The sequence below is a fragment of the Melospiza melodia genome, chromosome Z (assembly GCF_035770615.1).
Source record: "Melospiza melodia melodia isolate bMelMel2 chromosome Z, bMelMel2.pri, whole genome shotgun sequence".
NCBI classification, from domain to species: domain Eukaryota; kingdom Metazoa; phylum Chordata; class Aves; order Passeriformes; family Passerellidae; genus Melospiza; species Melospiza melodia.
In genome coordinates this window covers 52,374,546-52,397,107 of record NC_086226.1, presented here as the reverse complement: position 1 = coordinate 52,397,107, position 22,562 = coordinate 52,374,546, and positions in this window count along the sequence as shown.

Genomic DNA, 22,562 nt, shown 5'->3' with positions numbered 1-22,562 from the left:
GTCCTCAAGAAGGCAACAGCTACAGAAGCAGCTAATATGATTGAGAATATACTTCATCTTGATTCAGATGTGTATACTTTGATGAAAAGTTATGACCATCAGAATCTATTTGAGGGAGTCTATTTTGCACTCTTACTGAATTTCATGTTTGGATTTGGGTTTTCTTCTTCTCATTAAAAAATATACGAAGACTTAATAAACAACAAAGTTTTTCTTATTCTGAGCACTGAGAACTGAGCTGGATGCATTTCCATAACACATTATTCTGCCAAAATGTTGTTCTTGATGATAGCTGTGCTGGCAGTGTCTTCTGATTCTGGAGATTATAATGCTATTTTACGCTTGTTGGAGAGAAGCAAAATGTAGTGTTCTGGCTCTTTATCAGAGGTAATGAAGCACTAAGTGATAAGAAGAGTTTGGCAAGGCCAGCTTCAGTGACATGGAGAAAGCAAAATCCCTTTTGCTTACACACAGAGAAACCCCTGAGAGACAACATGAAAATATCCAGGCATCACTCCAACCACTTTGCAGAAGACTACTGCATTTTGATCTTTCATTAGGTACTGAATATAATGCAAAGTACTGTTAGCCTTGTAATTGTTGCACATTAATGGATCTTAGGCCTATAATGAAAAACAGTTGTCAACAACAGTAATGAACAGAGCAATTGTGATTCTGCTGTCATAATGTGACAAGGAAGAAATCACCATGCGTGGTCCCCCACTTTACACCGTGCCTGCCTTTTCCATGGCATGACTTGTTTTCTCTGAAGTATTTGTTTTCCTATGGCACTTTATCAATTTTGTTTATCTGTTTGCATTTTTATTTTTCTTGTATTCAGGTTTGTGCTTTAACCAAGTCAGCGCCCATGAATTCTCTGGCTGCTGAATATCTGCCTTTAGAGCTTTTGTAGCAGAGAACAGATTGTTCTACGCTCTGTCTCTTTGTGAGTGTAATATATCTGAAAATCTGTAACTCCTGTATGGGTAGAATATCAAAAGGACTTGTTAACCTTCAGAAATAAAAGCAATTTACAGAAGGTATTGAATGAGGTTTCTTATTGCTGTTTTCAGCTGTAGTTATTTATTTTCCACAATAGATGCTGAAATGAGAGGGTAAGAGGGTTGTTTCTTGGATGAAGTAGTTATGTACTATAGTCATTCTTGACCTTTAATTGAGGAAGCAATTTTTATTTAATTTCAGGTTGTGTGTTCTTTGGGATATTTTTTCTAGACCTCAACTTGAAATTAAAAGGTGTCATGGCATGTTTTGGGTACATTTTAAGTGAAAATCCTGCAGATGTTTAGGAATTCTACAGTTCATAAATAATATAAGGCATGATTATACTACCCTCTAAACTCTACAGTTCTGGAAGGGCTGTTTGATTGGGGTTTTTTCCTCCTTTTTTTTTTTTTGTTTGTTTGCATTTGATTGTCTGTTTTCTTATTATAACCACTCCAAAATTTCCTGCTAGACGTGAACTCATTGAGGGGGTTTGGTGGAGGAATTATTATTAATATTCTATATATTCTACATTTTTTGAGCACCATAGAATAGGAATTGGTAAATTGAGTGTTGGTTGAATAGCCATTTACAGTACAACATAATTTAGAATCTGAGGATAGTGCTTTTGTGTGACAGCTTGTATTAACTACTTTTACAAACACTTCTTGTGAGAATATACAGATTTCTAAAAAGCAAGTTGAAAGTTAATGGCTTCTTTGAGAAACAGTGCTTGAGTAACTGTGACTACTAATATAAGTAAATGAAAGATGAACTGTACAAGTGAGGCGCAGAGAAATGAAAAATCATTTGACAGCAAGTCATTGACAAGTGAAATAGTGAAAGCCCTTTCTCACTGTGCTGGATTTTTTTATCAAAGTCAAATTGTAGAAAATTAAATTTCAAACATCGTAGACAAAAAAATCAGTTGATGATGGAGGAAGTGAAACTATACCATTCTGCTTGTATATGTCAATCTTAAAAGGATCATTTTCAGCTATATTCTTGGGTGTTTGTTTCTGCCAGCCAGTGATAGCTTGTTGAATTACATTAGTTTTTGCTGTTGCTACTCATATAAAGATACTAGGGATGGAACAGAGATTTTAAAATACTAGTTCAACAAAACTTTTCCCTCATCTTCCAAACTAAAATATAGCCTATATTGCAGGAAAATCACTCTTTCCCCTCTCCACTTTAGGTGACATTAGAAATTTCAATTTACTTGCGCTGAAGAAAAGAAATCTAAAATTCTAAATGTGTACATTTAGCCAGTTATGAAGAGGTTTTTATATAACTGTCCAGGATGGGGATAATAGAAAAGGAATTCAGCCCTGTTGTTGTGGGTTGGTTTGGCTTATAAATGCACATGGGAAATGACAGGGCATATGTCTGCAATTAACAATTCTTTTCAGCAGTCTGAACAATTGTTTTTTTCCTAGGGAGTAAAACAGAATACTGTGAAAAATGCATTTCTCCAAAATTTTTCTGACTTTCAGTAAATGATAATCTAGTGTCCTTTAGTCTTGCAAAGTTGCGCCAGCATGACTGTGTCAGCAGGGCTAATTTTTTTTCTTTTAAGAAAGTACTGTAATGCCAAATTAATATTATGGGATAGGTAAACAGCTTATGTCAGAAAAGGGGAATGCAAAAAAGACAAGTATAGCAAGATCAAATTTGGGAAGTACACAGGGAACCCATGTAGTGTGGATGAATGGAAAACATAGCAAAGAGGCATTGGTGGATTTCCTTGCATGTAGGCATTTGAAGTTTTGGAAAATTATATAACACAGTCATTTCTTCTCTTCATTATTTTAAACCTTAGGAGAGAAACCATTTCTTATAGCAGATGCTTTATTTTAAAAGTAATCTGATCATAACAATTCTATTTTGTGCTTTTTAAAGCATTTTTACTTGCAATTAAATTTAGCTAAAAGACACAATACTTTTTAAAGTGATTTTCATTGGGCTGGCACTAATTCAGGTGATAAAGGGATGGAATTTATGGACAGTCTAGATGTATTTTAGAAGTTTGTTTTATAGAGACTCTAATTCAAAGCATTCCAAAATATATTATACCCTGCTTCATAATAAACGTTTAGTTATTGGCCAATGCACAAAGTATGGGTCTAGGTACTCCTAAACAGAGGTCTCAAACTGATTTTCCAAGGAAATGAGACTCATGTGAACAGACTAATTGTATCTGTCTTTGGACCTTTTGTGTGATTTTAGCTGATCTCCACAAAGAGGTTGAAGGTAGAAACCTGAAATTCTTCACCTCAGAAAATTTAGTGCTGCTGGATGGTTATAAATAAGAGAAAGGAGAAAGCTTCTCAAATTGCAATAAAAGCAAAAAGTCAGCAGAGGAGAGGCTCTTTTCAAAGCACGAGAAGAAGAAGTTGTGTTCATTCAGTCACAAAATGTAGCATGTAGCACCATATCCTTAGAGACTTGGGCACACAATATCAGATCTTCTGCTTCCTCCCAGGAAGGGCATAGCTTTTCTTGTTCTTTCTTTGTTTTATAAGCTCTTATTTTGAGAGAGAACATTGGTCTCCTTCCAGAGCAAAGTGATTCAGTATCCACTTTGGGGGCTTAAGTTTGTTTGCTGCTTCACATGACCAAGTATAAAATGCCATGCAAGTGACTTAATAGGACTCTACATGGAAGTCAGGAAGGAAATTTTCCACTTCTTAAATGGCAACCTTCCCTGCCACACAAGCAATACGCACGTGCCCAGCTGGGACATGTTTGTTGGTATTAGAATATGCGGGACTTGTTAAGGACGTGTTCGGAGTCTTTTTTTGCTGATTTTATGTTGATTTCGTTTTGTTGTTTTTTTTTTTTTTAATGGTCCTGTTCACCAGAATGCTTTATTGTATTTAAAAATTACCAGACTCTTAATGACACTGTTTCCAGTAATGCCACTGCTTCAAATGAAGAAGTTCGTTTCTGGCATGTCATAGTAAAATTGTGTGTTTATAAGACATAATACTAGTTAGTAATTATTATTAAGAGACCTGTAGGAGTCTGTACAGTTTTGTAAATACACGGACCATTTCCTTTTACTTTAAAGACTTCAAGTTTCTGTACTATGCCACGTTGTTGACAAGATTGAGTACTGGGATCTATTTCATCTTATTGCTGCCAATACTGGAGAGTTGTTTGCGTCACTGTTTGCATTACTCCACTGAATGTAAATAAATATGACAGGCTGGGTTTAGAGTTGCTTTTTACTTCTTTGGTAAATTCAGAGTAATGGGCTTCTAGTAGTCCTCCTTCCTAAATAGTTTCTGGATACACCCAGATGCAAAAGCAATAGTAACAGGAGTTTTCTTGTTTTCTTAGCATCTAAGTTCCAAATACCCATTTACTTGTTTTCTAGTGGAATTGCTGAATTAATTTGTTCTTCAAAACATGTGACTGTTGGTTAGAAACCTGTAGGTATTTCTCTGCCTTATAAAATATCAGAGCTACCAAAAATGTTAGAGTTTCCCTCCTCACTTATGAATTAATTCCAAGTTTTGTGTCATCTTCATGTTATTTTGTTCAAAGGATAAGCCTATTTTGCTTTATTTTGTGGAGTTTTTTTGGTTCTTTGGGCTTTATACCGCTCTTTAAGTAAAATATTATGTTACATACATTTTCATTTTGCTTTGGTTCTTTTGCACTAGGGGAGACGGTTTAGCTTACCAGAAACAGAGTTAACCCTTCGAGTTATTTCAACTAATTATAACAGATTTTTGGATGCTTCTGGGAAAAAATAACATAAAAAAACTTTAACTGGAACAATATCACAAGGGGAAGAGCAGAAAGGAGGAAAAGTAGGTCTTAAAAAGTGCATACTTCTACAGTTTCTCACAGAATGGTAGAAAGACTGTGTATATATATAGGATTTTGAAGAAAGTTTGAGCTGAACTGGCTTACTTGAGTCTCTAAACTGAGTTGCCTTTGTGATAGTGATGATTTTTAATTTCTTACATGTGTCCATATCTTTGAGGTAGGTTCCTTTTTTAGAAGGAGCATATTTTCTCAAAAAATACTATGAGGGGCACCCATACTTTAGACTGGGCTGTTTTTAAGAAAAGTAAATATTGGTGAATACTGAGGCAATGGGCGAAAAATGGGGGTTTTTCTCCTAGTCAATATCACCTATGTATTCATAAATACAAATATTTGAGCAGAGGTACACCCATAAATCTACCAAAATCAGCTCTGAGGTACTCCCCTGAGCTGATACTTTGTTAGCCTTTCTCCATAAAATGTCGTATCTATATCTCCTGGATATAGATATATATTTTTCACTTTATATGGCCTTTCATCTAAAATGTTCTGACTTTATAGTTGCTATTTCTATGCAGCATTTAACATAACACACAAAGTTACACATGCACACAGCACATAGTAACCCAAGGCTTGGGTTTACTGCATTAGGAATGACTGGGAGGAAGCCCTTCAGCCAGCAGTGGATTTACTGCAAATTGTTCTGCTCTTACTTTGCCGTGTTATTAGTGGCGTAAATAGTACATATAGAGAAGATGTGATCTGATAATGAAAAAGGAGGACAGTAGTCATGGAAAAAATCATTAATGATGCAGAGCTTGTAAGTGAGGATACCAGAATTAGTGCTGTACTTGGAAGTGGAGGATTGCATGTAACAGTTCACATTAGAAAGATATGTACAAGTGGTGAATATTTTCTGGCTTTTCAGAACAGACTTCAATGTACTGCAGACCAAATATCCTTTCTCTTCCCCATGCTCCTTCCTTTGTAGTAAGTGAATAATTGTGTTGCTGCCTTTGTTGCTGCACAAGAATTACTTATTGGCAAAGGGAAGCTTGAAAAACAAGTCTCCTAAGGGTGCAGAAGATGGAGCAGAGTCCAATTATTCTCTGAGCTGTGGCTTGAGGAGATTTAAAGTGTCAAAGCTTTGCTATAGAGACTAAAATAAAGACACTGTACAGAGACAGCTGTGGCTGAATATATTTTTTCACCCAACTTCTCTATCAGATCTTGATGCTTCTGCATCAGAATCTGGATGGAAGCATATGCCCCTGGTTCTGTTGCCTAGGTTCAATCTGGCAAATTCACATCTGTAGTAGTCACAACAAAATCAACCAGAGTACATCTCTCAGCAGAATAAGAAAAAAAAATCTAATCAGAAGGTAAGAAAAAATTTCAAAATACAATTTAAAAATGATTCATCAAAGACTCTAAGAAAATAAAGTTTAAAACAACAAAAGACAAAAGTCCGTGCTTTTAGATTTAGCATGAGGAATCAGAGATTGAATCAGTCCTGAGAGGAAGATACTTGTAAATGTGTGTTGCAGCTGGAGAGTTTTGATACCTGTACACAATTGACTGTATGAAACACACACTCTCTGTGTGAAAGCCATGTGACTGCTATCACTGACAACTTTTTCCATGTCATTATGTTTTCTTGCACAGTCTGGCTTGCATACTTCAGCTTTAAGATAGAAATGAGTGAATATGTACAGTTGAAAAATCTTTTTTCTTAGAAGAGAAACATACTATTTTACAGATATTTACAGTAATATGTGAACAACTCCTTCCAATGGAATATCTGAGGATTTTGTTTTAATGGAAAGTTTAATGGGCATTTCTCTAAAGGAAAATTGGCAAATTTCTATTTTACAGCAATTAAATCCCTCTGTGAATAAGAAAAAAAGAAATTAATTGCATATGAAAAGACCAATTAGTAGCAACTCAGCCAAAATCCTTTATATCAGCATCTGGTGTCATGTTAAAAATGAAAAGGCCACTTCAGAAAGAGAACCAGCTGGAAAGCTCCTCTAGGCCTGCTCTTTCCTTAGTGCTAGAGCCTGTGACACATTTTATGGATTTATGATCTGCCAACAAAATTATTGTCTGAAGTGAATTTTCCACAACGAAGAAAAAAAAATCTGGCAAATTCAGATAGTGTTCAGAAAAAATTCAGAAAGTGTTTTTAGTGTTAGTCTATTTCCTATCGAATGCCATGGTTTTCCACTCCTGTATGTGTATTGAAACATGATGTACACCATTCTTTTCATGTATTTGATTTAGATATTCTTACAACGTGTGAAGAGACTCTAAAGGCCATTATATTGATGTTGGTCAGCAAATCTGAGCATCAGTCTTGGAAGGATGCAGAACATTTTGCAGGGCAAAAAAGTGAAACTCTCACACTGAATTTCTCTTTGCATTTTGTGGGGGGTTTTTTGCTTCATTTGGAGTTTTTTTGTTTGTTTAGTTTGCTTTGGGTTTTGTTTGTGATGGGGTATCTTTATATGGATTTTTGTTAGTTTGTTTTTGTTTGGTTCTTGTTTGTTTGTTTGGGGATTTTTTTGCAAGCCATTTGTTTTGTCAACACATCTTGTTTGACTGAGAGATTAATTCAGAGGCATGAAGACATGCCTGCTTACTGCCTAGAGGCCACACTGCCAACACAGAAAGGAAGTCCCTCTACTCTAGCAGTGATCATGCTGCTATTTGCAAGGGCTCTGAGTAGGTGCTGTGGTCAGTAGCTGTCAAGTAGAGTCTACAAAGGCCCTGTTTGCTTGCAAAAAAAAAAAAGGATTTCAATGGCTTTGACATTTACAGCAGTGTTTATCAAGTCATCTATAGATCAGCAAGAATAGAGTAAGTAAGCAAGAATAGAGTAAGGAAAGACAGAATTTGATGTGCAAACCTTATTCACTGTGCTTCATCAAATTGTATTGGTAGCACTAACTGGTGAATATTGGCTTTGAGGAGAATGTGTGGTAGACCTGTAGGGAAAAAACCTGCAGAGCTGAGACCAGCACCTCATCACAGGAAAAAGAAGCTTCAACAAAATTTTGTATGCTTTAAACAAAAGACCTTCCCTTCTGTCTCTTGATTCTTAACACTTTTACTGATAATTTGCACTGATATTTCCAGATAGAACACATTCTATCTGGATGCAAAATACAGTGAAGAAATCCTGAATTAATTTTTCAATTCATGTTGTACTGTGAAAAACTGTATTTTTTAGTAGTAAAAAGAAATAGTATGTTATACACACAACATTAAATTAGTATATTGTGACATTAAAGAGTATATCTTACAGTTTTCACGTATTTATATAATGCTGTTTTAAAATGGATGGGAAAAGTGCTCTAATTTGCCCCTAGACTAGCATGTACAAGAGATTTAATTGAAGAAACAGAATAAACTAAAGATAGGCAATTCACATCAAAGAGGAAAAAGATCACATCATAAAACCATAGAATCACACAATAGCTTGGGTTGGAATCTGCCTTAAAGTCTAGCATCCAGTTCCACCCTCCATGTCATGGAGTCGCCTCCCTGCCACCCCCTGTAGCAGGTGCCCAGGGCCCCCTCCAACCTGGCCTTCAAAGAGGATGTGAAAAGCTGAAATAACACAGGCTTTCAGGAACTGACTTCAGGTCAGATTTTGTCTCTGTAATGTACTACTTTGATCAGGTTTGGTAAAACAAAACTTCTAGCTTTATACTAGAAATTTGGAAGAAAATTCATTTTTACTTGGTAATTAAAATAATTTTGCTGGGTTTTTATTCCACTTGGTTATTTTGTTTCTTTAATAAACAGGTCTGTCCCTCTGAATTCCTCTCTCAATTTTATTCGCTGTCTTGGAACATAAGTATATCTGAGTGGCAGATATATTATTCTGAAGGAAGTCAGTATTAATTTACACAGAAATTTTTGAGAATTAATGATAGGCATTACAGTAAAAAGCAGAGTAACTGTATGTTTTATGGCTGGTATGTTTCTCTCCTGCTCTGCTTTTTATGGGTTTGTGCTGCTGCTTTTTCTTCTTTTATTCTTCTATTGCTTAGTTGTTGAAAAAAATATTAAGCAAATCTGAAATTTTTAATGTCTTAGAGAATTTTTGTAATTTGCAAGTTTCTGAATAGGTTCCCTAAGATACCTTGTGTGAAATTTCTTGGATATTGACAAGCACTGTTTTAAAACAGAAATATAAGTGTAAGTGTCCAAAGAAAGAACTGCATTGTCAAGACTTTCTTGGGAGAGGAGCTCAAGTAATATTAACCATTATGGCATTATTAGTGGTAGAGAACAGATGCAAACTTCACACTCACGCTACTTATTCATTCACATTGTGGCAGTGTAAACACCCTGACCATCTTCCAAGCCTTCTGCCACATGTGCTAGAGGGAAGCCATCCTGTCAGAGCTCCACATAAACACTTGTACTGGCCCACCACTGTCTGAGGTACTTCAGCACTTCACTTATGTGCTCAAACCATTTGCACTACCATGAGTTCAAGCTATGCTCTGGAAAAAAAATAAAGAAAAGAGAAAAACCCAAACCAAACCAAAACAACAAAACAAAACAAAACAAAACAAAAACCAAAAAAAACCATAACAAAACAACAAAAACCAAACAAAAAATACCCCAACAACCACAACAACAACAACAACAACAAAAAAAACCAAACAAAAACACCCCCCCCCCAAAACAACAACAACAAAAAAAGACAAAAAACTGAAAAACACAAAACCACAAGAAGACAAAAAACAAAACCACCCCACACATTTATGGGATAAGCAATTGATTGCTAATGGAATAAAAGAAAGTGAGCTTCCTTAGTCTGGGCGACCTCCACAGATCACTTCCAACCTCAACCATTCTGTAGCCCAGTGATCCCTAGAGGGATGGTGATAGACAGACCACAGAGAGGGCACAGTCCCTGGGGCAGTGTTGGAAGATGTAGTCTGGGAGGTAGACAGTGGGAAAAAACGCCCATAGGAGATCTACAGCTTTAGTGAGTTTTTGAGCAGATATCTGAGAGGTCTTTTTGGTAGCTGGAGTCCTGACCTTCTTCATAGCTGTGAGCCGTGAGATCATGAGGCCTGTGTTATTTAAGAGCACAGCAAAGGTAGGAATATCTAGCACTGAGTTTGTTAGTCTGAAAGAGCCTTTACAGAGATTTGCCAAAACACCAGGCTTTTCCCTTGCTTTCTTTCATTTCTTTTCCTTCTACTTAAAAGGACAATTTTTGTCTGATGAGCAAACCTAGATAATTAAGGGCTACAGATGCTGTGGTGTAGCAAAAAGAAAACTGAAAGTTAAGAGCTTCTTTCTGCTTTACTTGTAGAAAAATAAAATTGATTATTAGTAGAAAGACTAGAGTGACAGCATTCTTTATTTTCTTTTTTCCCCCAAAGTCACAGTAGAGGAACTAAGGGATTTTTCAATTATACCTCCTTTGACCACAGGGTACATTACAGCAATTCTTGTGCAAAAAAAACTATTTGGGATAAGGGATCAGAAACCAAAATATAAAGCCATAGGAAGCTCAAATGGAACAGGGACAAATAGTGAGCTGGAAAGTGGAGTAGGAACTCTTTAAGTAAAACTTAGTATTGTATGAGTTAGTATTTTATTCCCAGTTGTCCTCTGTTAAATTCATGTTTATTTCCTTTTCATAAATTTCAAAATATTGTGAGTTGGAAGGAACTCACCAGGATCATTTAGTCCAATTCTGCAGTGAATGGCCTGTACAGGCATGGAACGTGTAACCTTGATGTTCTTACCACCACGCTTTGATGCTGGATATATGCATGCAATTTCCCTGCTCAGCTGGCTTCTGCTCTATGTTCCTGTTAGCAACAAATCAAATTAAATAAATGGAACGTAGCACACATTACTCTGAATTTCAAGCGATAACATTTCTTAGAAGTCTCTCAAAAGCTGACAGCAATTCTTTTGTTATACCATGTCAATAAGCCCCAAGATTGCCTGGCACAAAAATGCATTATAATTTAACATAAGGACTAGAGAGATGTTGCTGCAAATTTCTGGTCTAATTTCCTGTACAACACAGACCATAGGACTTCGTTTCATCCCAGCTTGTCTGTTTTTCTAAAAGCTATGCTCCAATTAAAAATAAAATGAGAGTTGCTATAATAGTAAATTCATTTCTGCTCCTGGTAAAATATTCCAGTGATAGGTTATTCGCATAGGAATGGGTGGAAAGTTTGCCTTCTTCTGTTCCATGCCAAAGTTCCACTTTTGATGTGTGGAAATTGTTACATATTTGTTGGTTATCTTGAGAAGTCATCTGTTACTTTCTGTTATACACTTTGTGTGATTAAGTTACTCATGCTTATTCTCTTTGATCCCTTAAAAGTTTCAGTTCTCATGAAGACATACATTAGGCATGGCTCCAGCCCTTTAAACAGGATCAGTTCCAAGCTTCTTCATGGTGAAGGATAAAAATCAAGAGCCAGACTAGCTAAACTAGCTAGCTTTTTCCTCAATTTCCATTGGCAATACCAAGCCGAGCCTGGCTCCATCCTCTTGACACTCTCCCTTCAGACACTGATGAGGTCCCCTCTCAGCCATCTCTGCTCGAGGCTGAGCAGGCCCAGATCCCTCAGCCTTTCCTCCCAGGAGAGATGTTCCTGTCCCCCCATCATCTTTGTCACCTCCAGCTGGACCAGCTCCAGCAGCTCTGTGTCTCTCTGGTTCTGAGGAGCCAGAACTGGACACAGCGCTCCAGTTGTGCCTCACCAGGGCTGAGTAGAGGGGCAGGATCACCTCCCTGACCTGCTGGCACTGCTCTTCCCAATGCACCCCAGGACACCATTGCCCTTCCTGGCCACCAGGACACACTGCTGGCTCACGGACAGCTTGCTGTCCACCAGGAACCCCAGGCCCTTCTCCTCAGAGCTGCTTCCCAGCAGATCAGCTCCCAGCCTGTGCTGGTGCCCGGGGGTCTTCCTCCCCAGGTGCAGGACCCTGCATTTGCCTTTGCTGGATTTCAGGCAGTTCTTCTGTGCCCCTCTCTCCACTCTATCAAGGCCCTTCTGAAGGGCAGCACGGCTCTCTGGCCACTCCTCCCACCTTTCTATCAAAAAAAAGTTCTATCTTAGGCAGGTTGTGTAAACCGTATTTATTAGAAGGCTGTGGATTTTTCTATTTTACTACTACACAGCTCTCAGTTGAAAAGTTCTATGATGGCATCTTCTCATTCTTAAAGCAAAATTGAATCACTGATAAGTAATAAATGAACCATGAAACACAGTCAACTGTCCTGCAGAATCCTTTAGAAGGCATTTGTATGGCATTTTCATTTTTATGAAATGCATTTCATAAAATTTCATTTCATTTTTAGCAGCATTTACCATTTTTTTCTTTTAATATCTAAGGTAGTAGAGGCAAAGAGGATAAAAAGAGGGTCTGGACTGTAGATATCAAATCTTACAGGTGTAGAGTATTCACAGATTGAAAATAAAATTATATACTCTAAAAATACTGATCAACATGGTATATTCTGCTATTCAAATATGGTACTGTTCTCATAAATGGAATAAACTTTTTGGTTTAAAATTGGATGTCATTCGTTTTGATGACATCTGTAGTAAGTCATTTTAAAAGAAAAAAAGTATCATACATTACTATGTAAATACAGGTTTTTAAGCAATAAATTGTAAGTAATGACCTCTATCACAAGCAATATATTATTCACACTAATATGCAAAATGAAAGAGGTAAAGTTTACTATGTGAACTCAGAGAACAGCATAGAAAACATAAAAAGTTCAGCGTAGAAAACATAAAAAGTTGTCATGTATGTTCCTTGTGAAATGTTTTTTAACCATTTTTCTGGAAAGGTATGCAGCACCAGAACACAGGCTCATTTCTTTCACACAGCTGAGTCATAACAAAATTAGAAAACCCACGTCTAGTATTTGTAATGCCTTTAACAAAACTGATTTGCATGACAAATAACTATTCATTCACTCTCCATCTCCTGTCCCAGTGTATATGGAATGTTTGGGAAAAAATGCCAACAGGAATATATCAGAACTTACAAGCTAAAATTTTGGGGAGTTGGTTTTTCCATTTGTTTTTTATCACTTTAAAAGTAACAGTTATCTACAGGGTAGAGGCAAATGGGTTTTCTTACATTCCTTGTTGACATAATTCAGTACTGGGCAGGCATTTAAGATGCATTTAAGATGCATCTTCTGTCTTGGCATATCAGTCATGTCAGGGCAATCCCAAGCACAAACGCAGGCTGGAAGGTGAATAATGGAGAGCAGTCGTGCCAAGAAGGATTTGGGGGTGCTGGGGAGGAGAGGCTGGGCATGACCCAGCCATGGGCACTCCCAGCCCAGAGAGCCAAACGTGTCCTGGGCTGCATCCAGAGCAGCGTGGGCAGCAGGGCCAGGGAGGGGATTCTGCCCCTCTGCTCTGCTCTGCTGAGAGCCCACCTGCAGGGCTGCATCAGCTCTGGGGTCCCCTACATAAGGAAGACTTCAACCTGTTAAGCAGAGGGCAGGAAGATGATTCAAGAGCTGGAGCAGCTCTCCTCAGAAGACAGGCTTAGACAGTTGCAGTTGTTCAGCCTGAAGAAAAGAAGGCTAAAGGAAGACATTAGATCACTACCTAAAGAGTCTCTACAGGAAGACTGGACTGTCCTGGTTCAGGGCAAATTTTGGAGATAGCCTCCCAGAGGGGCTCCTCTAGGAGAGCAGATTCAATTGCCCCCTCCCCGCAACAGGTCTGGGAGAAAATAACTCCTTAGAGAAAAGTGGAAAAAACCTGTTTATTAAACAATAAAACCTAAACAATATTAAACAATAAAACCCCTTGCTGCTCCCAAAGAGATGACAAACCGAGAAAGTCCCTCCCTGGGCTGCAGTTCAGCTCACTCAGTTTCTGGTCAGTCCCTCAGGTGCTGGAAATGCCACGGCCCAGGCCCGGCCTGGTGGGCTGCAGGTGCAGCTGCCGGTGCTCTGCTGGGTGTACAGTCCAGAGCAGGTTTAAACAGGTCTAAAGAAAAGGGAAAAAAACCCCCATAGTCCAGGGAACTTCTTTGCCTCAGCTAGCTAAACTAACTAAAAGCAAAAGAGAGCTCTGTCCCACTGCCTGTCAATCCACAGACAACACAATCCAGGAGCCAGAATGTGAAGGAGTGAGTGCAGTGTCTGAAAACAAACTGCATGCTTTTTCTCTCCCCCCTTCAGTCTCTGTAACAAGTCTTAAAGGTGGAAAACTTATTATTCAGTCTTATGTTTGCTTAATTATTTTATCAAAAAAAAACCTAGATAATATTTAAGGTAGCAGCAATTTTAATTGAATAGTTTAGAAAATATATAAATAAGGGATAATTTGGTTCAAATAATAGCGCATAAGCAAAAACAACTGTGGGGTACGGAGGGCAGAGTTCTTGACTCTTGCTACTTCACGTATAGTCTTGCTAAGTGAAAGTCACTCCTTATATGCCATGTGTCAATATCATCTCCTCCTATTTTCGGTTCGTCACTTTTCTGTCTCTGCTCTCATTACTACTTTTATTATGCATGCGCTACTACTCGGTTTGGTGGTGGCACAAGTCTTTGGGGGTCGTCACTGAGGAAGGCCCTGTAGTCTTCTTCATTGTCTTTTAATTCACTTTTGGGTTACACATGCGCACTAAGCTAGTACAATGTAAGCTAAGAGTAACGTATCACTGCATCTATATATCAAGGCAATAAATCTCTTACAATTAGCATTTTCTGGGACCTAACCAGGTTCTTGGTAATTTTTAGTAACTGTTTCTTCAGCTTCTTTCTTGTGGTCTTTGAAAACATCTGGGAAGGAGGGGTGGAGCCTCTCCTCTCCCTCTCTTCTTTGACATTACAACTTTTTAACAATTTATTATTCTCAAATATTAATTACTGTATCAATACTAATTACTGTTTCAATTTTCATTAGCACGAATCGTACTTATTTATCACATTCAGCATAAACAGAACAAGACGACTGAGGATAAAAGCATCATATAGTCAGCCTAGGATATGGACAAAGACTTCTGGCAATGTCATATAGGGACAGGACAAGGGGGCATGGCTTCATACCGGAAAAGGGTGGGATTATATTTTATATTTAGATTTTAGGAAGAAATTCTTTACCGTGAGCATGGTAAGGCATGCCATGGCACAGGTTGTCCAAGGAATCTGTGATTGCCCCATTCCTGGCAGTGTTCAAGGCAAGGTTGGATGGGGCTCTGAGCAACCTGGTCTGGTGGAAGGTATCCTTGCCCATCACAGGGAAGCTGGAACCAGGTCATATTTAAGGTCCCTTCCAATGCAGGTTATTGCATGGCTCTATGTTTCTATGATTCTGTGATTCTACGATTTGCTTAGAGATTGTCACTACTTAGCAAGCCAATGACAGTTTATATAATTTCTTTCCTTTTGTCTTTCAGTGGTTAAAACCAAAATGCGGAGTGGTCTGCTTCCCCATGTTTCAACATATGAGAGAAAAGGCTTTTGTGCCTGTGGATTTTAAGAAGCTCAGAGTAATGAAGAGGAAATAAGGAAATTACTTTCATGAAAATGTGAAGCTAACTTCTTAAGTAAAATTCTTTGGGTCTATTCAGTACTTAAACTGATAAATTAGTGAATTAAACACAAGCTGATAATGCAAAATATTCAGAGCTTGAGGAGAGATGTTTCAGCAGAAGTCTAGCAAAGGATTCTTCTTATCCGTGTTTGAGAATACAGAGATATTTTTTAATATAGAAAGATAATAATGACATTTGTGTTTTACATTCATCATCACTTTCTTTTCTTCTGGGTACTGAAACAAATAGCATATCTGGTACCCTACATAGGTTGAAGGCAAAAGGAGAAATTATTTCTGACTCGTATGTATCCAAAGCCATATTTACTTGAGCTGTGCTGTGAGGTATCTGAAGTGTGTTTAGAATGTAGTCTCTCAGGGCAGGGTCAGGCTATATTTGGCAGCTTTCGCTTTCTGTACAACATGATATACCCTTACAATCCTACATAAGAAAACATCCAAGGAATTCACTTACCAAGTAAATTAGACAGATGAGTAGCTTGGCACACTGGGAAAGCATCCACTTTCAAGGACATTGTCTTTAAAACCAGTCCTTATTAATGGATGAACATCAAAAAACTTGGAGTTCATTTTAGTTTAGACAGCAATGGCAGCTATCTAAATTATGTCTACAGATACAAACTGGAAATATGGCAAAGCAGATTGTTAGATATTGTCAGATATACAGAATTTTCTGTGCTCAAACCATTTTAGAAATTCAAGTCATTAGTTACTTTAAAGTGATGGAAAATTTATTATTTTTGAAAGGAAGATGGGGAAAGTTTGGAAGAATCAGTTAAACATGCAGTGCAGTATAAGTGTTAACACTCAAGTGTGAAATGTTAATCTCATAAACTAAGATATATTTTGGGGAATCATCTAACATCCATTCAGATTATTTTCAGTTGAGGCCTAAATATTCTTGAAGATGTATTTTCACATATCTTTGTACACTGAATTAACAGAAGTATTTAATAGCTTGTTGTGGGAATACCCGTGCTAGTCGGGTATTGTCGCTGAAACTCAAAATGCTGGACTTGAAATTTCTGCAATAAAAATCCAAGAGGTTCCACCCTGAAAGTATCTGGGTTGGAAGATGACTGAGGAGACAATAACACTGCAGAAGATACAGCTCCGGACCAGTGTCAACAATCTGCAAGACTTACAACAACTTTTGGGAGAAATCAATTGGGTCAGACCTGTTTTGGGAATCACCAATGATGAACTAAGTCCACTTTTCGATTTACTGAGAGGAAGCTGCGACATCACCTCTCCAAGAACCTAGCACCTGAAGCTCGTGTAGCCCTCAACAAGGTCAGGGAAGCTCTTCAAAGAAGACAAGCTCATCACTGTATTCCGGAAAAGCCTTTCTTTTTTGCAATTTTAGGAGAAAAAATGCAACTTTGTGGTCTCATTTTCCAGTGGTACCCTTCTGAGACAGATCCTTCATTGATAATAGAATGGATTTTTCTTCCCTACAGGTTTCCAAAGACTATTTTCACAGTTTTAGAAATGATAGCACAAATTGTAATTAAGGCCAGAACCAGATTGCTAACTTTAGCAGGTCAAGAATTTGCAATTATCTATTTGCCAAAGATTATCTTAATTGGGCAATGCAAAATTCTGATGATTTACAGTAGGCATTGTTGAACTTCCCAGGTGTTTGTTCTTTTCACTACCCAGCTCACAAATTATTGCAAGCAAAATTGAGTTTTAGGGAGAAACCTAAATTAAGTGAAGAACCTTTAAATGCAGTAACTCTCTTCACTGATGGCTCTGGCAAAAGTCACAAATCAGTCGTAACTTGGTTGAACCAAAAAACTAATGCTTGGGAGTTAGACGTTCAAATAGTAGAAGGGTCTCTATAGGTGCAGGAATTAAGTGGGTTCCAGCCAAAAACGTCAAACCATATCACACCCCAGAACGTGTTGAGGAGTCCAGAACTGAGGAAGCAAGTACATAGATGTGAGCCGAGCAGAGGGATCCTGGGTCACACCTGACGTTCCTTGTGCATCGGTGGAACCTGCAAACTCTGATTTTGTGCTAATGTTATTTATAAGTGTGGCAATTGTATGTCAAGTGTTTGTTTCGTAGAGCTGATTTTTGGGCAAAAGTTTGTGGTTTTGTTTTTGTTAAGTTATAGATCCCCTTTGTTGGATTTTCAAAGTCAAATTTTACCTTAAGGCTAAAAGCAAAGTTTTAAAATTTGTATATATGTGAGGATTTTGCCAAAACTTAGCTCACGAACAGAATGGAGCAAAATCAAATTGTCTGTTGGTGTTGGTGGGTTTTAATTGTTTTTTGTTGTGCAGATTTGCCTGTGGAACAACTGAAAACAAATGTTTGGGTGACCTTAGCCAAGGCTGCCGGCTCGGATACTATATGTTTGTCTGATTTGGAACCAGAAAAGCGTTTCTCAAACTGTCTGATTGGTGTGCCAGTAAAAGAGTTGCCTTTGGTCAAAAAGCAATTCAATGGAAAGCCAGGTGAAACTGACAATGGGAACGATCCCGCATTGAATTGGAACGTTTGGGCCAAAAAACTTCCAAGAGCAGTATCTGAACCCCAAGAATCGGAAATCCTTGGTTCTTTAAAAATGGACTTTTCTTTACCTTCACAGCTAGTGGCTGGTGAGAAGGTGACTCTCCAAAGTACAATGTTACTCCCCATTATTTTGCATACAGAAATTTAAGTTTTTGGTGTAATTTTTCAAACAGTTGGGATGTGCTTTCTGAGGCTGACCAATATCCACGACAATTGCCCAAGGGATATTGGTTCATTTGTGGAGAAAGGGCTTGGCAAGGCATTCCAGCACACCTTGAAGGTGGCCCATGTAGCACTGGGATGCTCACTGTAATTGCGCCCGCAGCCAAAGCAGTTATGAAAAAGAAACAAAGGAGAAGAAGGTCTGCTCATCCTTATGATGAGAACTATAGAAGTGATTTCATGCCTTGGAAGGCTGCAAAAAGGGTTTCAGCAGGTTTGTTTTTACCTCAACTGGCTTCAGCAATGGCATTGAAACAATTAGATCGGGTTGGATGCTGGCTGAGCAAAAAAGTTAATGCCACATCCTCTGCAATTGGCGATATGTTGACTGATGTTGATAGTGTTAAACATACTACCCTTCAAAACAGAGCAGCAATTGATTTTCTTTTACTGTCACAAGGACATGGTTGCGAGGAATTTGAAGGATTGTGTTGTATGAACCTGTCAGATCAATCTGAATCCATCCACAAAAGCATACAAAAGCTGAAAGATTTGACAGCCCAAATTAAAGAAGACGGTGGGTCGTGGTTGGATATTTGTTCCAAGAATGGAGCTTTGCTCCTTGGCTAAGGCAACTTTGCAAGATAGGTCTCTATGTATTGGGTATTTTGGTAGTGATATTGATAGTAATGCCCTGCATACTTCAGTGTGTGCGGCGAATGACGAACAAAATGGTCAAAGAAGTTTTTGTCATACAAGAGAGAGAATTAGGAAGTGGAATCACAGAAAGTGCTCGAAATCTCACAGAGATGGTAGATAAAGGTATAGAAAGGGAGGAGGGGTTTGAATTAAGACCCTGGAATCGACAAGAGTTTTTTGATCAATGACTTGTAACTATTGTCAGACATGATTCATACCCTTTCTACTGACTGGGCCTTCACAGCATTAAGTTGCTATGTTGTAATACAGCAATGCTTAATGTCAGCAAGGACAGGCCTTTAGCAGATAGTAAGCAAAAAATATTACAGGAGGGCTATGAAACGCAAGTAATAAATGACACAGTTATGAAGGTTTCTTTTTGGGTCAACAGAGAGGGGGAATTGTGGGAATCCATAAAATCAGAGGGTTTTAGGAAGGTGGTAAAAAGACAGGCCTCAGATACAGCGGAATTGTGAACAGCACTAAAACAGCAGAAAAAATATCTAAGCTGTAGAGAAAACATGAGAAATAGAACAATAGGGCTGTGTAGTTTGGCTTTCTAAGTTGCAACAAGTTTATCTAGCAGATATTAAGAAGGTTAAGTTTATGAATAGGATTCTATTCATTGTCTCTTATAAACAGGCATTGTATTTGAGAATAAGCAATTACTGTTTTAACCAAAGCTACGTGTGCTTATGGTGACTGGATAGAATTACTGCCAATATGCTTTTGCTTTGTGTAATTGGCTAAGACGGCTATATGAGATGTTGTAACATTAAGTTTTTTGGCCTGCTTCCTGGATAGCGAGCTGTTCACATAGCTCTATTGTCATAAGCACGTAATGAGACTCATGCTGAAAAATAAATAGCTCAAGATGATTTTCACAGCAGCCCCGTCTCGTTCATGTCTGTATACAAACTGCTGGTGTCACCTGGTGTCTGGGCATTCTACTGAACAGAACATGTACACTTGCAGTAGAAGGCACTGAGAAGGCTGAGATACCCCTGAGATGCCTTTCTTTGCATCAGTCTTCACTGGTCAGCCCACAGGTATCCCTGGCTGAAGAAAGCAGGGGAAAATTTTGGATGATCTCTACTTGATGAAGCTGTTATACATCTTAACACACACACTCAAAAACAATGTCCATAATCCAAAACCTTCTCTGCAATAAGTTTTTTACTGTAAGTACACTAGCAAGGCTGCAAGAGAGTTAATTCTTGAGAGGTGGTGTGACCTGTGAAATACCTTTGACATGTCCATCTCTATTCTAAAAAGAATGCCAATAACTTTGCAGAAAGTGTTAGGTAAATGTTATGCTGTTTTAAAGTACTGGGTGATAATGAAGATGCAGCATTGTGTCCTGAAAGGAATCAGCAGAACTGTATTATATTTGCCTCTTTTTCTCCTGTGGTATATTGCAAAAGCTTAAGGTGGCCAGAAATTTAATTTTCTTCAGATGCTCTTAACATGGGTTCTCCAAGGATATGGTGTATTTCTTGTTATTTTCAATTTTGATGTTCATAAGTGTCTTAAAAATGAGACAGTATGTAATAACATCATATGGCTGCTGATGGCAAGAGATGTCATGTATTTTCTTTATTCAGATCAGGATTGCTTGTGTCAGAAGTAATGAAGACAGAAGTAAATATCACCAGAGATGGAAAACTCTGTATAGAGACCAACTGAGACAATTTCATTCCAGGACAGTAATTAGTTTTCAAGGAGGGCTCCTTTTATTGACACTCTTAGTCCTTCAACGGTGCAGAGACAAAACTGCTCCTCTGTCTAGAGCTGTTTGAGAATAGATAACCAATAGCTCTCGGTTTCCCATGTATATTTTCTTTCTATGACACAGTCCTGGGAAAGAGAGACATTTATCTTTCAAGTTTCTCCTGGTTCCATGGTACAGTCTAAATCATTTGAATGTCTCCAACTGCCTGTAATGCAGAACCTCTACACAGTAATTTAAGAAGATGGAGATAAAATGCATTAATGAATTCCTGAAATTTTGGTGTAAATATCTGAAATAGTTATTTGCAATTATTGACTGCATAACTCCTTTTCACAATGTATTCTTATTCTCTACAGTTGAAAAATTTTCTCTTTCCAAGAGGTTGAGCTATTTGCTGATAGAACTACAGAAATAATTGAGAGGAAGTTAATCTTGAAGTATCAGTGTTGACTCCTGCAAAAATTTGATATGTTAATAGGTGGAAAGGTCTGTGGTTTTGACAGAAAGAGGAAATCTAGAGAATTTGCACCAAACTGTAGAAGTTAGACATCCCCACTCATCCACATTCTTGTCCTTTTCTATTTTTTTTTCCTTTTTTTTGTGTGTGTATGTGTGTATGCACGGCTTCACCTGGCTAAAGAAACTCTTTATGACTTCAGTAGCTCTTACTAATATAATAATCACATATTTAAAAGCTTCTTAATGTCACTTTTGTCCTACACTAGCTAGTTTCCACTGTGAAAATTACACCCAGAAGTATGAAATTTTATGCAAGCTCTGTCCAACTCTTTGTTTTTTCTAAATAATATTTTAATTTGTTGCCTTGCCAGAAGATCATTCTTTTTTGTCTTAATTCTTGCATTTTGTTTTATTTTCCTTTCCTGACTCTGAATTCACTAATTGAATCTCTTCCTCAGCCTAGGAAATTTCCAATAGTGGAGTGCCCAGAGTACCCCTGTTCTCCCACTTGGAAAGTTTGCTCCACACACAGGGCTGTACATGCAGGCTTTTGGACCTGTGAACCTTGTTACTTTCAAGGAAGGAAATCAAGGCATGGACGAATTTCCTACTCTTAGCCAGCTGCATTTTTGGGGTTGGTTTCAATTTGATATGAATGTTATCTAATCACAGGGTTTCTTTCTCCCTGAGTTTGCTTCCTTCCTTTCAGGAATCTACACATATTGTACCTTCAGAGACCTATTAATGTTTTCCTGATTCACTATGAATCTGAAAGAATTCCATTACAGTCAGTGGTGGGATACAATACAAACCGAGTCAAAAAAACACTAGTACATTTCTCCCTGATTTGAGCACATACTTAGTGAATATTGTTACTTGGAAACATGTTTTCTTTTCTTCATACAATTTTTCTTTAATGGACTGTGACTAATTAAAATGAGGCTTTTCTATTGTTATGTAAGGCCAGAATAAATGTAATAAGTATTAAGTTTAGTTTCTTAAACAAGAAATATTCTGTGATCACACTGTGCATGACTGCCTTCCTTCATTCCTTGTAGGTTTTAAAGGCATTGACATATATCAGCCAAAGTTACAAAGGAGAGACATGTCAAAGGTAATTAAGTTCTGGCAGATTTTGTTATAAAATTATTGCAAGTGTATTGGTGAAGGAAAAGGAAGTGACAAGAACAAAACAGACATAGGTTTTGCATGCCTAGACCTCTTTCTATGATTTAACTTTTGAAAAAATTATAGACATTAATTTCTATCTCCACTAAACTTGGTTCCGTTTTCTCACAGTATACTGTAGGAAAACCAGAAGATAGGCAGAGGATTAGCTGGATTAAATTCTGTGACTAGAAATCAGTCTCCATTCCAGGGTTAGATAATTAGAATAATTTATTCAGGAAAAGAGACAGTTACTGTTATGGATATGTACTAATATGTTATAAGAGTATGAAAATTCCATTTAATTCATCTTTTTAAGCACTGCTAGAAAACAAAAAGATAGAAAAAGAATCCCTTTAATTTTTCATGTCTGTTGACTCAGCAATGCTATGTTACTGCATTGTTTACTATATATGGTTATTCCTATGTTGTTATTT